We start from the raw sequence: 14235 nt of genomic DNA, 5'->3' as shown, positions 1-14235 counted from the left end.
TCTCATTCTGCTGCAGCACTTTCCTGGCTCTCCCTCACTCCAGAAATTCGCTCCCTATCTATCCTTGGTACAGATTGTATCGTGGCACTCTTGCATAGAGTGATCTCTGAAATGCAGATCTCAACAAACCCTCATGTTGCTCCAAACAAGGGTTAATATTTCTCTCTCTCAATGAAAACACTGGGGAACGTATTCTCAGTACGTATTCTCCTTCCCCTACGTCCTCCTTTCCGAGTCGGGCAAAGGCAAACGCATTCCAACATCTTCTCTCGCCGTCTACGTGAACAGATTGCATAACGGACTTGTGATCAAATTTCCCATTTCCAAAACACATCAAGAAAAAACATCTTAATTTCAGGGATTTCCTATGATGCAAATCTCTGTCAGCCTGGAAATCAGCCAGCAGGTTTATCTGTGTACTTCTCAAAGCAGAGCAGATATATTGCTCGGACTTTAAGGCCTCACGGCATTCCACAGATTTGCTGCTGTCGGCAACATCGCTTGGCACGGATGTTCAGTTGTCAGGCCAGTCTGTATCCCGATCAGTCTGGATCAGTAGGTCAATCTTCCTGCATCAGATGTAACTCAAGAAATCAAGAAAAACACAGTATCAGGGATTGCAGCATATATCGGTAAACTATTCACACACAAGGCAAAGCTATTCATTTCTCATTACACTGCTGTGCACAATTCCATACAAGATTAAAACTGTTCTACTCTCGGTCAGAGACAGCAATGCTAGAATCTCAGTATATGGCCATTCTCATTCAATGTGTACTAGTTCAGAAAGTGACAAAGGCCTGTCATAATACAAGCTGATGTCAACTCTGTGAAGCATCTTGCCTTCACATTCTCTGCATGATGCAACTGCTGTAGCTAATGCTCTAAAACATTCAGGTAGCACATAACCAACAAGACCCAATGCAAAGGAAAAATATCCCCATGGACTATCTCTCCCACCATATTCTCGGACTAGCACTGTCAAAGCACATCCATCTTTCACATATAATAAGCATTTCTCTGCGAGCCAGCAAGCTTATTTATCTAACAGTCTGCCAAGAATCATTTTATTATGGAAACCTCGCTTCCACTGTGTACGGCTACGAACACAATTCTCTCCCCGCACTCAGCATTAGCTAGATTGATGATGGTCAAAAACATAATAGCAATAGCACCTAGAAACACACTACAATGTGCATTCTACAAATTAACATGCTAAATATATATGCATAGATTTCAGCAAATATCGAACTATAATCAAAACAAACTATAGTGCTTAAACATCGCAAATGGATGCATGAATGAATGAATGGATTAATTAATTAGCTTGTGCTAAACTATCATAGATAAATGCAGACTAACATGGGGAACCACCCAAGTGGATCTGTTTGCATCCAGCTCAAATGTGAGCTGTTCTGCTCCAGGGAATTTTCTCAGAGAGGGGCACTGTGGGATACTATCATGGTAATAGGGAATTATCCACTACTATATGCGTTTCCACCTATTCCCGTCATACCACACATCTTCAGGAGGTTGAGGAGGTTCGATGCAACAATGATCCTGATTGCCCCATATTGGGCCATCCAGACCTAGTACCTGGACCTTCTAGACTTGGCCATCTGCCCTTACGCGATGCCTCCCGAAGAAAGTGGATTTGCTCTAGCAAGAAGGAGGCCGGATTCTCCACCCGAGACTCAGTACCCTCAGTCTCCATGGCTGGCTTCTCAGAGGATGAGGTACAGGGACTGGGATCTTCCGGAGGACATCATGGAGATGTTGCTCTCGGCAAGAAGGCCAGCAACAAAGGCTCTTTACCGCTGCTGATGGAAGAAGTTTTGCAGCTGGTGTAGAGCTAGAGAGTTGGACCCTTTAACATGCAACATTATCGTACTGCTTTCCTTTTTGTTGCACCTCACGATACAGAGTCTCGAGGTGGCAACAGCTAAGGGTACTTAGTAATAGTTTCTATCTTCAAAAGGACACCTGACCAAGGTTCATATTTTACAATTCCTTTGATCATTCATTTTCTAAAAGGACTGATTAATATATTTCCTCCCACACCTTTTGTGGTACCAGCATGAAACTTGAACTTGGGGCTGACTTCCCTAATGGGCACACCTTTCGAGCCCGTGTATTCTTGCACGCTAAGGCGTTTGTCTTGGAAGACAGCCTTTCTGACCACTATCACTTCAGCGGGCAGGGTGAGTGAGCTCGAGGCCCTGTCGTCCAAACCACCTTTTACTGTTTTTTCCAGAGACAAGGTGACGTTTAGGGTCCATCCGTCCTTCCTCCACGAGGTGGTGACGGACTGCCATCTTAGGCAAACTGTGAATCTCCCATCTTTTTACACTCCTCCTCATCCTTCTATGAAGGAGGAGAGACTTCACAAACTGGATCCTAAAAGTGCTCAGAGCTTCTATTATTTGTGACAATTCACATGATCTCGTCACTTCTCCCCACGGTGATGCCCTTCCCCTTGAGGCTATGGAGGTTAGACCACTACCCAATAGTCACCCTAGGTGTGGTGGAAATCAGGACCTCACAGGAAAATCTCCCCTCATGGCGATAAGGACTTCTGTTCCGAGAAGGAACTCCCTAACACTCTTGCCCTTACACCCATAAAACCCCCAAAGTCTGCAGAGAGTGCAACTGAAAGTACCACTGTGTGTTACTGTACAATTCCCTCCCTTCCTTCCTTGAGACTTAACACCACTGAGACAAGGAAGAACAAGAATGATGACACACCTTTTTCTAAGAATACTGGGAAGAGGTGGCCACAATGAGGCATGGAGAGTACATCATGGAAACAACCAAAATACAATGACACTGTGCTGAAGTGGGCCCAGCTAGGAGAGGTAAAAACTGAGAAAGGACTGATGGAAGATAATCTAGAGGGAAGCCAGCAGGGGACCAGCAAAACCCAGAAAGTTGGAACTCAAGCACCTGTCAGCTGTGCAGTGAAACTGGTCTCGGAAGAGAGGACACAAAAGAGTGAAAGCAGCAGAAGAATCCCATTAGCCGACAGGGAACCGACTCACTCCAGTGCTGGGGAAGTCGAGGTAGTGGCGCGACCTCTGGATCCTGTAGAAACCCCTTCACTGACTATAGCTACACTTTTAAATGAGGGAACACCAGAAAATAAGTAGGTCTCCACTGCCCTAACATTTTAGCAACAATGAGACACCCAAGACCTGTTATTACAGTTTCCTGATGTCTTTTATAGTGAACCAGAGAGAGTAAAATCTTTAATGCACCACATTCAGGCCCCCTCCATAAAGGTGACAGATCTGAAGCAATATTGTATTCCAGAAGATAGGAAGGAAGCAATGCTTCGGGAAGTGGAGAAAATGTTGGAGGCAGACATTATAGAACTGTCTGAAAGTCCTTTATCCTTGCCAACAGTCCAAGTTTAAAAACCAGATCAGTCATGTATCGACTTCAGAAAGCTTAATTCCACCTCCCAATTTGACAATTATCGTATGCCTAGGATTGATGACTTAATTGACAAACTGGGACCAGCGGCTTATATCTCCACGATTGACCTGACAAAGGGCTATTGGCAGGTCCCATTAAATACCTCTGACAAGGAAAAGACGACTTTATCCACTCCCTGGGGGTTGTTTCAGTTCAAGGTTCTGCCTTTTGGACTACACGAGGCCCCAGAAACATTTCAAAAGTGGATGGATAAGGTATTGGAATCCTTTTTCCATTTTTGCGGCGCATACCTAGATGACATTTTAATCCACAGCCAAACTTGGGAAGAACACCTTTTCCATTTATATTAAGTTGTGAGTACCCTGAGAAAGGCTGGTCTGACAGCCAATCCCAGGAAATATCATCAGGCTCGATCAGCCGTGTAATATCTTGGATTTTTGTTGGGAAGGGGTTGGTGCAGCCACAGATAGAAAAAGTAAGAGCTGATCACGAAACCCCACCCCCTAACACGAAGAAAGATCTTCGTGCATTTCTGGGTCTCACTGGGTATTATGATAGATTTATCCCTCGATACTCCATGATGACATCATGTCTAATGGATAAATTAAAGAATGCAGAACTGCAAAGGTTATGATGTGAAAAACAAGATCAGACCAGCTTTGACACACAGAAGCACATACTGTGTACCGAGCCAATATTAAAGGTTCCTAATTTCAACAAGGAATTTATACTACAGACAGATGCTTCTAAGGTGGGTGTTGGAGCAGTCCTTTGACAAGAATATGATGGGATTAAAAATCATGTGTTATACGTTAGCAGAAAGCTCTTTCCTCACGAAAAAAACAGTGCCTCTATCGATTTAGGGACTCTTGCCATCAAGTGGGCTATAGTATATTTACAATACTATTTAACAGGTTGTAGGTTTAGACTAGTTACTGACCATTCTCCTCAAACCTAGCAAAGCTTCAGGAAAGATACCAATCCCTGCATAATACATTCAATTTTAGATCTCCAACCCTTTAGTTTTTCCGGTGAACATATGAATCGAAAGGAACAGGGGAACGTAGATTTTCTTTCCAGATTTCCCCTAGGTGAAGATGGGGGCGCCAACTCCATTAAGGCAAAGGTATGTGACGATTCACAGGATCTTGTCACTTCTTCCCAGGGAGGAGATCTTCCCTGTGAGGCTACGGAGGTGAGATTGCTACCCAAAAGTCCCCCTAGGGGTGGTCGAAAATGAGACCCCACAGGGAGAGACTACCGTCATGGGGATAAGGACTCCCATTCTGAGAAGGAACTCCCTAACCCCCTTGCCCTTGCACCCATAAAACCCCCAAAGTTTGCAGAGAGTGAAACTGAAAGTACTACTGTGTATTACTGTAACATTCCCTCCCTTCCTTATTTGTGAGTTGACACCACTGAGACAAGGAAGACCAATAATGATGGCATACCTTTTTCTAAGAGTACTGAAAAGATGTAGCCACGAGGAGGCATCAAGAGCACAGCATGGAATCAACCAAAAGACTATGGGGGTCATTACGGGTTTGCTGGTAACTCGCCTGTAATATCGGCAGGCTACCGGCAAACCCGCCTTACCATTACCAGCGCCCGATATCCCAGTGTTACCGGGATATCACGGGTGCCGGCAACAGCGGTAACTTCCCACTCCATGGAGTCCCATTGCACTTGAAATTGGTTTGCCTAAATAACCGGCATCAGTAGTACCGATACCAGTTATTGGGGCAATTTTTCGCCAATAGGGGCCTAAACTCCCGGGAGGTCAGGCCTGCTGGGAGTTCACTGCCCCTACCAGCAAACTCTGAGTTGTCCGGTCCATTGAAAATGCTGGATCCGGTATTACCAGTATTTCCTTCAAAAATTTTACCGGACCGGCACAATCGTAATGAGGCCCAATGGAACTGTGCTGGAGTGGGCCCAGCTAGGCGAGATAAAAACTGAGAAAGACTGAAGGAAGAGAATCTTGTGGGAAGCTGGCAAGGGACCAGCAAAGCGCAGGAAGTTCGAACTCGAGCACCTGTCAGTTGTACAGAGAAGCTGGTCCTCGGAAGAGAGGACAGGGAAGAGTGGAAGCAGCAGAATAATCCTGAGAGCCGGTAGGGAGCCAACTCACTGCACTGCTGGGGAAATCGCAATGGTGGTATGACCTCTGGGAGGTGGGCCGTTCGGTCTAACTACAACACCGGAACCGGCAGCTCCAGGCCATCATGGAGCTACACAGGCGAACCAGAAGGAAGCAACGAGTGAACAGCAAACCACCTGTGACTCTGGGAAGAACCGAAAACGCGTTCGCAACACAAGCAAGGTAAAAGGAACTACGGGAAACCTGTTTGGGATCCGGGGAGCACAAAGTCTGAAAGTTGCATCAGGAGTAATATGCCTCGTCCCAGTAATTACCAAAAGGACACAGAGAGTGGAAGTTACATCAGAATTAGTCTCTCTTATCATATTAAATATCAAAGAAACAGAGAGAGTAGAAGTTGCATCAGAGGTTGTCTCTCTTGTCACATAAATTACCAAAGAGACACAGAGAGTGGAAGTTGCATCAGGAGTAATCTCCCGCGTCACAGTACTTACCAAAAAGACACATAGCGGAAGTTGCATCAGGAGTAATCTCCCTTGTCACACTAATTACTGAAGGGGTACAGAGAGGGGAAGTTGCAACGGTAGTAATCACCCTCGTCACAGTAATTACCAAAGAGGTACAGAGAGTGGACCTTGCATCAGGAGTAATCTCCCTCATCATATTAATTACCGAAGAGGTACAGAGAGTGGATGTTGCATTGGGAGTAATCTCCCTTGTCACAGTAATTACCAAAGCAGTACAGAGAGTGGAAGTTGCATCGGGAGACATCACCCGTGTCACAGAATTGATACCCAGAGAACCAAGAGTCAAGAAAGTCTCAGGAGCAATCTCCCTCATCACAGTAGTGATACCCAGAGAACCAAGAGTCAAGGGAATCTCAGGAGTGATCTCCCTTGTCACAATGATAATCTGAATAAGATTAAAGAGGATCCTAGACAACAAGAATTATCTGGACATAATCTTCATAATGTTCTAAGACAGGGAAGAACTGCAGGAACTTTAATGCACGTTTTCAAAAGCCCTTGGGAAGACGTGAAGAGACCTTTGAGGACTATTGTCAAAGAATCACTCCCAGAGGGACTGAGGGTTGTGTGTGTGGGGGGGGGGAGAGGTGGAGGGGGGAAGAGGAGGGGTGTTAAAGCTCGCTGTCAAGTAGAAGGAATGGTCAGTATGATGCTTTTGTAGGGTTGGGAGCTGTAGTGATGGCAAGGAGAGTCTATATAAGCATTCTGGCAAGTGGTGGAGTTGTCTTTTACACCAACAGAAGCATTCATCTCTTAAATTGTTCAATGTTCAGTGTGATCCATGGTTGAGGATGCAGAGAGAAGAGGTAAATAAGCTATCATTCTGACCAATGGAGTTGGCAAGAGGAGCAAAGAGGGTTTGGAGGGAGGACTGAATTTATTCCAACTAAGGGGTCAGGTTTGCATTTCCTTTTAGTGATATTATAAGGAAATGAGTGTGAATGCAAAGAGCAGCTAGATATTAGTGAGTGAATTAGTGAATGATCAGTGGGAGAGATTCCAATTGAGAGGTGGGGATAGAAAAAGGGGTATGAAGCTCCCACAAGTGTGGGTGGCAGTGTATGAGAGAGTGATCAGTGAGTGGAGTCCAATTGAATTCAGTGAGTCTTTGTAATTAGGGGGAGATTGAAATTACTCATTATGATCTGGAGGTCATCCAGTGGGAGGGCTTCAAGCTGAAGGATTGGGTCAGGGAGGAAGAAGTTGGGGGTGCATGTTGGGAGATAGATGAGGAGGAGGAGGAGGAGGGGTGGGAGCAAGAAGTTGGACAGACATGTTTTAGAAAGTTGAGAGGGTAAAGTCAGATGGTGGAAAGTGTGGCTAATGGCTGTTCTTGTGGATCATAAGGTCAACTCCACCACCTCCTTTTTAGAGATGGGGAGTGATAAAAGGTAGCAAAGCCAGTCGTATAGCAGTAGGAGTTGCAGTGTCTTGGGAGGAGATCCAGGTTTCTGTAATCAGTAAATAGTTTTATTGCAGATGGATTGGGCAATCCTAAAACCCAGAGGCGGGTCAGTGAGGGAAGGTAGTCAGGGTAAATAAGATTAGAATGGAGTGGCAGTGTCACAGAACTTCTCCTTTGTTACAGTCCAGTCCTCCTTCATTAGTACTTCTCTTTCATCCTAGTCCTTCTCCTTGGTTCTAGTCCTTTGCCTACATCATAGCCTCTCTTCTTTTGTCACAGTCTTTCATCATAGTCCTTTTCCTCAGTCCCAGTACTCCTTTGTCACAGTCAATCTCCTTCTTGACTGTACTTCATCTTCATCACTGTCCCTCTTTATTGTCACACTTCTTCGTTGAACCCCTTGTCCCAAGTGACAGTCCTTCTCCTTTGTCACAATCCTTGTCTTTCATCACAGTTATTCTGATTCATCATAGTCCTTTCTCACAGTCCTTCTCCTTCATCAAAATCATGTTTCCTTTGTCACAGTCCTTCTCCGCAATCCTTCTACTTCATAATGGTACTTCTCCTTTGTCACAGTCCTATGTGACAGTCCTGCTTTTTAATAGTTCTTCATCTTAATACTTTGGCACAGTTTATCAGTCAGTCACATTCTCCCCTTTTCTGGCTGCCCTCTGAATCACTTCATCTATCTTTACTTCTTTTCCTCCCTCCATATGTTCCTCTTTCTCTCTCACTCTGTCTCACTTTCTATCTCTATCCCGCTCTCTCCTTCCCTTCCTCTCACAGGGGAGGGTTGTGCCCATTGGGGTGGAAATAATGAAAGAAAAGAGTCAAATAATCACTGTCCTTTGCCACAATCCTTCTTCATGTTCCTTCTCCTTTGTTACAGCCCTTCATTACAATCCATCTTCTTCATCACAGCCTTTCTCCTTCATCACAGACCTTTGTCACAATTCATGCCCACAGTTCAATTTTTTTTTTATTGATTTAAAATGCTTACACATTTTTTTACAATTCTCAAGCAGGTTCACCATCCTTTCCGATTTAAAATCATTCTAAAATCTCAGGGGGAGCAGAAGGAAGAGAGGGGTAGGTATTAGACAGACATTCACGAAACGACAAAGACCAAAGGCGCCGGACATCAGTAGTTTAGTCTTTCCACAATCAGTTAATGTGCTTATCTTTCGTAATAGTCCTTCATCATAATCAGACAAACTCTCTACCAGTCATAGTCCCTACCACACTATGGATTCTCTCTGTCTCGCTTTATATACATTTTCTTGCTTTCTCCTCCATATGTGCCTCTTTGTCTCTCACTCTATTTTGCTTTCGCTCTTGCTTATCTTTTTCTAATGTTTCCTCCTTTACTCCTGCGGCAGGGTATTGTCTGTTAATTTGGAAACGGCACATGAAAATGCTCTAATCATCCTTCTTCATCACAGTCCTCCTTTGTGACAGTACACCAGAATCCTTCTCCTTTATCACAAATGTTCTCTTTGATTATGCTCCTTCATTACTGTCTTTTACCTTAATCAGAAACCTGTGTCAGAATCCTTCTCCCTCATCACAGTCCTTCTCCTTCAACAAAGTCTTGACAACACAATCCCTCATTTATTGTCACAACCTTTCTTGGTGCTCCTTGTCTTTCATGACAGTCTATCATTACAGCCTTTCTCCTTCATCACAGTCCTTTTCATTCATCAAAGTTCTTGTTCTATGTAATAGTCCATCCTAATCAGTCAGCCTCTCAGTCAGTCACAGTCTTTCCTCTTTCTGGCTACCCTATGTACCGCTTTAGCTGTTTTTCTTTTGCCCTCCATATGTTCCTCACTCTTTGTCTTTCACTCTCTCTCCATTTCTCTCTTGCTTGCTATCTCTTTCACTTTCTTTAACTTCCTGTCACTGGGAAGTATCATGCCTGACAGGGTATAAATGATACAAGAGAATGCTAAATTCATCACAGTCCTCATTCTCTATTGCTTTATCTATATTTCCTTATTTTCCTTTCCATGGGTCCCTCTTGGTTGTGATGTTTTTGTTTCTCATTCCTTTCCCCTTACAGAACAATGTGGTGATTTGAAGAGTCGAAATGGTGCAATAAAAGGCTAAGAAAGATTGGCTAAATGGACAATGTGTAAATGGCAGGACAATGAAAAAAATACAAAGTTATGTAATGTATGATGATTGTGTTCTGTTATGCTGAAACAATCTCCCTAAGCCTGAATATAGATTTGCTTCTGGCATTTCTACATTTTGCAACTATGGGCCTCCTTTGGTTGCTGGGGTTTAGGTATGCGTGGAACTTATGATCTTTTATCTGTATATATAAAAGTGAAAATGTGTGGGTGTGTGGATATTTCGCTTTGCGTATGTTACATGTACAATTCCACACTGTTTCACCAATGTGCACCTAACTGTGCAAAGTCACCTGTTAGGACCCTCCAGACATTTGTAGAAGTGGAGCTAACTACCCCCACTCAAACCTCTGCCCCCATGATGCCTGTATGTTTGGAGTCAGAGTGTAAGACATGTGGGGTACCAGTGAGAGTACCTATACCAAAAAGAATCCTGGAAGTAAGATACCCATTGAGAAAGCCGTATATGAACTCCCGACAATATGATGGCCATTTGAATAAAATCCCAGAAGAAGTGTGAAAAACGAGCAAAAGAGAAGATTGATGATGTCATGCAAAGCAGAGCTGATGTATCCAGAGAACAGACAAGAGGCTGAAGAATGTAAGCATTCTATGAAAATCTAAGGAGGAGGTGTTAAAGATGAGCAACATTTCAGGCTTGAGATGAAGATGCTCATGCTACAGAAACGATGAAGAAAACGTCAAGTCGTTTTACAACTGTACAGATGCAGTAACGCAAGTAGACAAAGTATTCTTAAAGGCTGGCTATGTAGTGAATAGATTTTGGCAATGCGCCAACGTATATGTATAAGAATGTATAGACTATAGATGTTCCACAACGCACTTTACCAGAGTTTGGCCCCAGTAACTAGACAGGCTTTTTCAGTGAGGCGCAGTTGGAAAACAACTTAATACCGTATGTAGATTCAAGAAGAGCTTGGCTGGCCCAGTACCAGGAAGTGAAAGCCAACGTGAGCATGGATGTTCATTCAGTAGCTACAAAACGTGTGAAAAGAACAAACTCCTGTTTGAGGTGAGGAGCAAGAACATTGAAGACGTCAGATGTTCATCATTTAGTAGTATTTCAAATACCAAAAAGCTCTAAAACATGGTCTCTAGTCACGTGGGTGAATGAAAATAGATACTGAGTTGAGCCGTATCGAAACCAAGAGACAGAGTATGCCTCTACTCCCTTTTATTCTCAGGCACAGGGTACATTTCCAAGGCCAATGATCAAAGGGCTAATTGACAGGCAGACCGCAAGAGTGATGATATATGACAGGCTAATGAGGAGGGAAGCTATGGTTATGACTAGCCCACCAGCACCTGTGAAATAGTACAGAGGGATGCAAGGGTGGCAACCAATTGTAGTTTTTGTAGTTTGCCACGTATATTGACGTCAGTGATGATGAGTTTTTACTATAAATGTTGTATTTTATATGAAATTCGTTGAGTGAGAAGATCGAGCGGATGTTCATTGATGTTCGTTGTAACTCCCTGTTATTTTAAAATAGATGTACTTTGCCAACTTCCTGAGTCAGTCTGTTTATTGATGTTTGAGTATATTCTGCATCCATCCATCTCAAAGTATTGCTACCTCGTCTTAAAGGGCATAGTGTTGGGTACACGGGTTCACGTGGTAGCAGACAAGTGATGGTTATTAAAAGACCCATTGTTTTAGTAGGGTTTTAAGGGTCTCAAAATATCGAGTGTCCTCCGCTATTTAGCTGGAGGAATGTGAAGCTCCCTGTAGATAGCGGCCATTAGCAAAAAAACTTGCAAGCCACTGAAGACAGGAGGGACAGGTTGCTGGTTTCACAGAATCCTCTCCCGATTTCTACTGGCAGCTGAGCGGACGGAAGGCTGAAGCAGCTGGTTGAGGAGGAGGCAATCTCGAGGGTCAGAAGCTGAAACACGAATGGTGAGTAAACTGAGAGAGAGGGCAAACAATGAATGGGCATTGAGTGGGGAAAGTGATAAAGGGATAACAGGGAAAGAGAAATGGAGGGTTGGTTGGGGTATGTTTAGTTTAACGATGAAGAGCGTCACAGTTTGAGGTATATAGACGAGGAGCGATCTATATGATAAGCCCAGTATCCTATGTCAAGGACGTCTAGAAGGAATTTGTCCTAGAGTCCAAATGGACATACCTAGGCCACGAACGATCAAGATCGTTAAAAAGGACAATTCATACTCCGATCAGAGTCATTATTAGGGGTAGGAATAAGTCACGAGGAGCGTTGATAGAGATTTATGTGGGCCGGCCAGTCTGTCACTTTGTCTGTTTGTTTGTATATTCTATGTGTTGTATATGGTGAGGTAGTGAAGAAACGAAAAGTAATAGATTGTGGTAAAAGGCTGAAAAGTGATTATTTATTTATGTATTTAGTCGACTGATAATGTTCAGTGAATAAGTAGATTGAAGTAAAGTGAAACAGAGGTTTGGAGCTGTGACGATTGGTGTCGCTCATATTGTATTATTTTTCTGTAATTTTTCTGTATTTTTCTGTAATGTATATACTAATGTATATACTGTATTATTACTAATGTATATTGTATTATTTTTCTGTAATGTATATACTAATGTATATATTAGTATAAAATAACGGTTCATACACTTGTGCTAACAGCTGCCAAAACATGCACCCAAGCTTAAACAGTACAGTGCAGAATGGGTTAAGGGCACGGCAGATAAAATGTTCATGCCATGGCAACAAGGGGGATCACTGTCCAAAGCAGTTTTGTAACACATAACAACATAACAACATATTTGCACGCAGCGTACATGGGAACGAAGCTAGAAAAGAGGTTAGCTAGATTAGAGCTTTGGAAGATGTACCAGGAGGAAATTAAAGACCCCCCTCCTGAGGACTGGATGCTTAACCCGTGTAAAGAGGGGGGTGAAGAGCCTTCTGCTCACCCACCGCGCCTGAATTAAATGACAAAAGTATGAAAGATAAAGGATTATATCCTCTAAGAGAGCTTAAGGCAGTGACAGGGTATAGCAACCAGACACATAAGTCGCCTGCATGTAGCACTGATGAGAGTCCCGAAAAGACTCCAGAAAGAGATGTGATCCCTAAGGTCCCGCAGGACAAGGAGAGAGGTGAACAGCCAGGTATGTCCCTAGACATAGAGAGAGAAATAAAGAGATGGAAAGGAGAGAAAGATAAAGCTGACAAGGTAGCGCTCATACAGAACGAATGGATGGGCAGTCAGATATTACTCAAACCTGATGGAAAGAGCATTGAGGAAGTAAGGTAAAAGGAAGATGAGGACGCACAAGATAAGAAAGACAAAGAATGAGAGAAAATATTAAAGGACGACAAAGCTTAAAGAAAGAGTAGACTACGATGGGAACAACTGTATCAAGATGAACAGTTGAGGAAGCAGGAGAGAGCAGAGGAGCAAAGAAAGTATGACAATAGACAAAGAGCAGTTGTAGAACGGGACAGGCTAGAAAAAGAAGAGAAGAAGAACAGAAAAGAAGAGATACAAGACTGCAAAGACATAGAGATGTAGAAGTGCGTAGAGCAAATGGGATAAGAGAGGTGAAAAGACAGGAAGAGGAAAGGGTCAGGGAGGAAGCAAAGAAACAAAGAGAGTTTAATGAAGAAATGGAATACAAGAGAAGGCAAAGGGCACATGACATCGATCGCATAGAGAAAGAGTTAATTGAACCTAATCCATTAGTGGCATGGGAGGACATAGAGGAGTTCTTCCCAACACAGGAACCAATGGCAAGACCCATTTAGAAGATCATTTTCATATAGGAGCCAGGAGATAGGATCGAAAAGGCCTATCAGGAGATGAGGACAAAAAGTGAATCAAAAAATAAAGGGAAAGACAATCAATTTGAGGAAACTCTGTCACAAGGCAAAGAAAGAGGTTTGTTTAACCTTGGGCATAGAGCGTTGGCTTTGGCCAAACTAACGTTAAACGGAGACGAGAAAGAAGGAAAGTCACACTATTAAGGGACAAGAGATGTCAGACGAAGACAGAGAAACCTTCCGTGGGGAGGAGGGTGCTAGTGCATGTGGTCCTGAGGGGTGTTCTCTGACAGAAAGGGAAGTAAGATGGTCGGATCTAGAACTACCTAAATCGAGGACACCATAGCCCCTGGCACGGCCAGACCGACCTAAAGGGCGATCCCATAGTGTGAGGGGAGACTCGCCACCTTATTTGAGCAGGCTAAGATCACTAGTGGGAAGAAGACGGTGCAGAACCATTGTCCCTGCTATGGACAGGCAGATGATGGGAGACAGATTTTTCCCTTCGAATTGCAAGCATCTGTGGTACGGGGAGAATTGGCCATGCTCATAGGATTTGATGATGATGGCAGATCATGGAGCACAGTGATTGCTATTGGAGAGGGTTATAGATTGACTGACGTCACTGATTAGGACATATTTAGAGGTGACCCATCAGATGTTGAAGTGGTGTTTGAAATGAGCATTACATATTGGGTTAGGGCAGAAAGACGCGAGGTTACACAGAAAATTAAGATAGTGTGATAGCGTCCTGCATTTCTTGATGAAGATATGGCAAAAGTGCCAGTTTCATTATAGACCACAGGTCCCTATGACGTAGGCCTGTTAAAGGGGGTTGGAGAAGTTAAGATTAAACTAAAGC

General features: G+C 43.5%; 1 protein-coding gene across 2 annotated transcripts in view; it reads left to right on the top strand.

The window, feature by feature from the left end:
• LOC138510377 (coiled-coil domain-containing protein 171-like) overlaps nt 1-14235 on the top strand; it is a 3784015-nt gene that overhangs the window by 3008783 nt on the left and 760997 nt on the right. The gene's annotated exons all lie outside the window — the stretch shown is intronic.

Source organism: Ambystoma mexicanum, chromosome 6p, assembly GCF_040938575.1.
Source record: "Ambystoma mexicanum isolate Mex_15411 chromosome 6p, UKY_AmexF1_1, whole genome shotgun sequence".
NCBI lineage: Eukaryota > Metazoa > Chordata > Amphibia > Caudata > Ambystomatidae > Ambystoma > Ambystoma mexicanum.
Note: the sequence above shows the minus strand (reverse complement) of the source record. Positions and strands in the feature narration are given on the sequence as shown.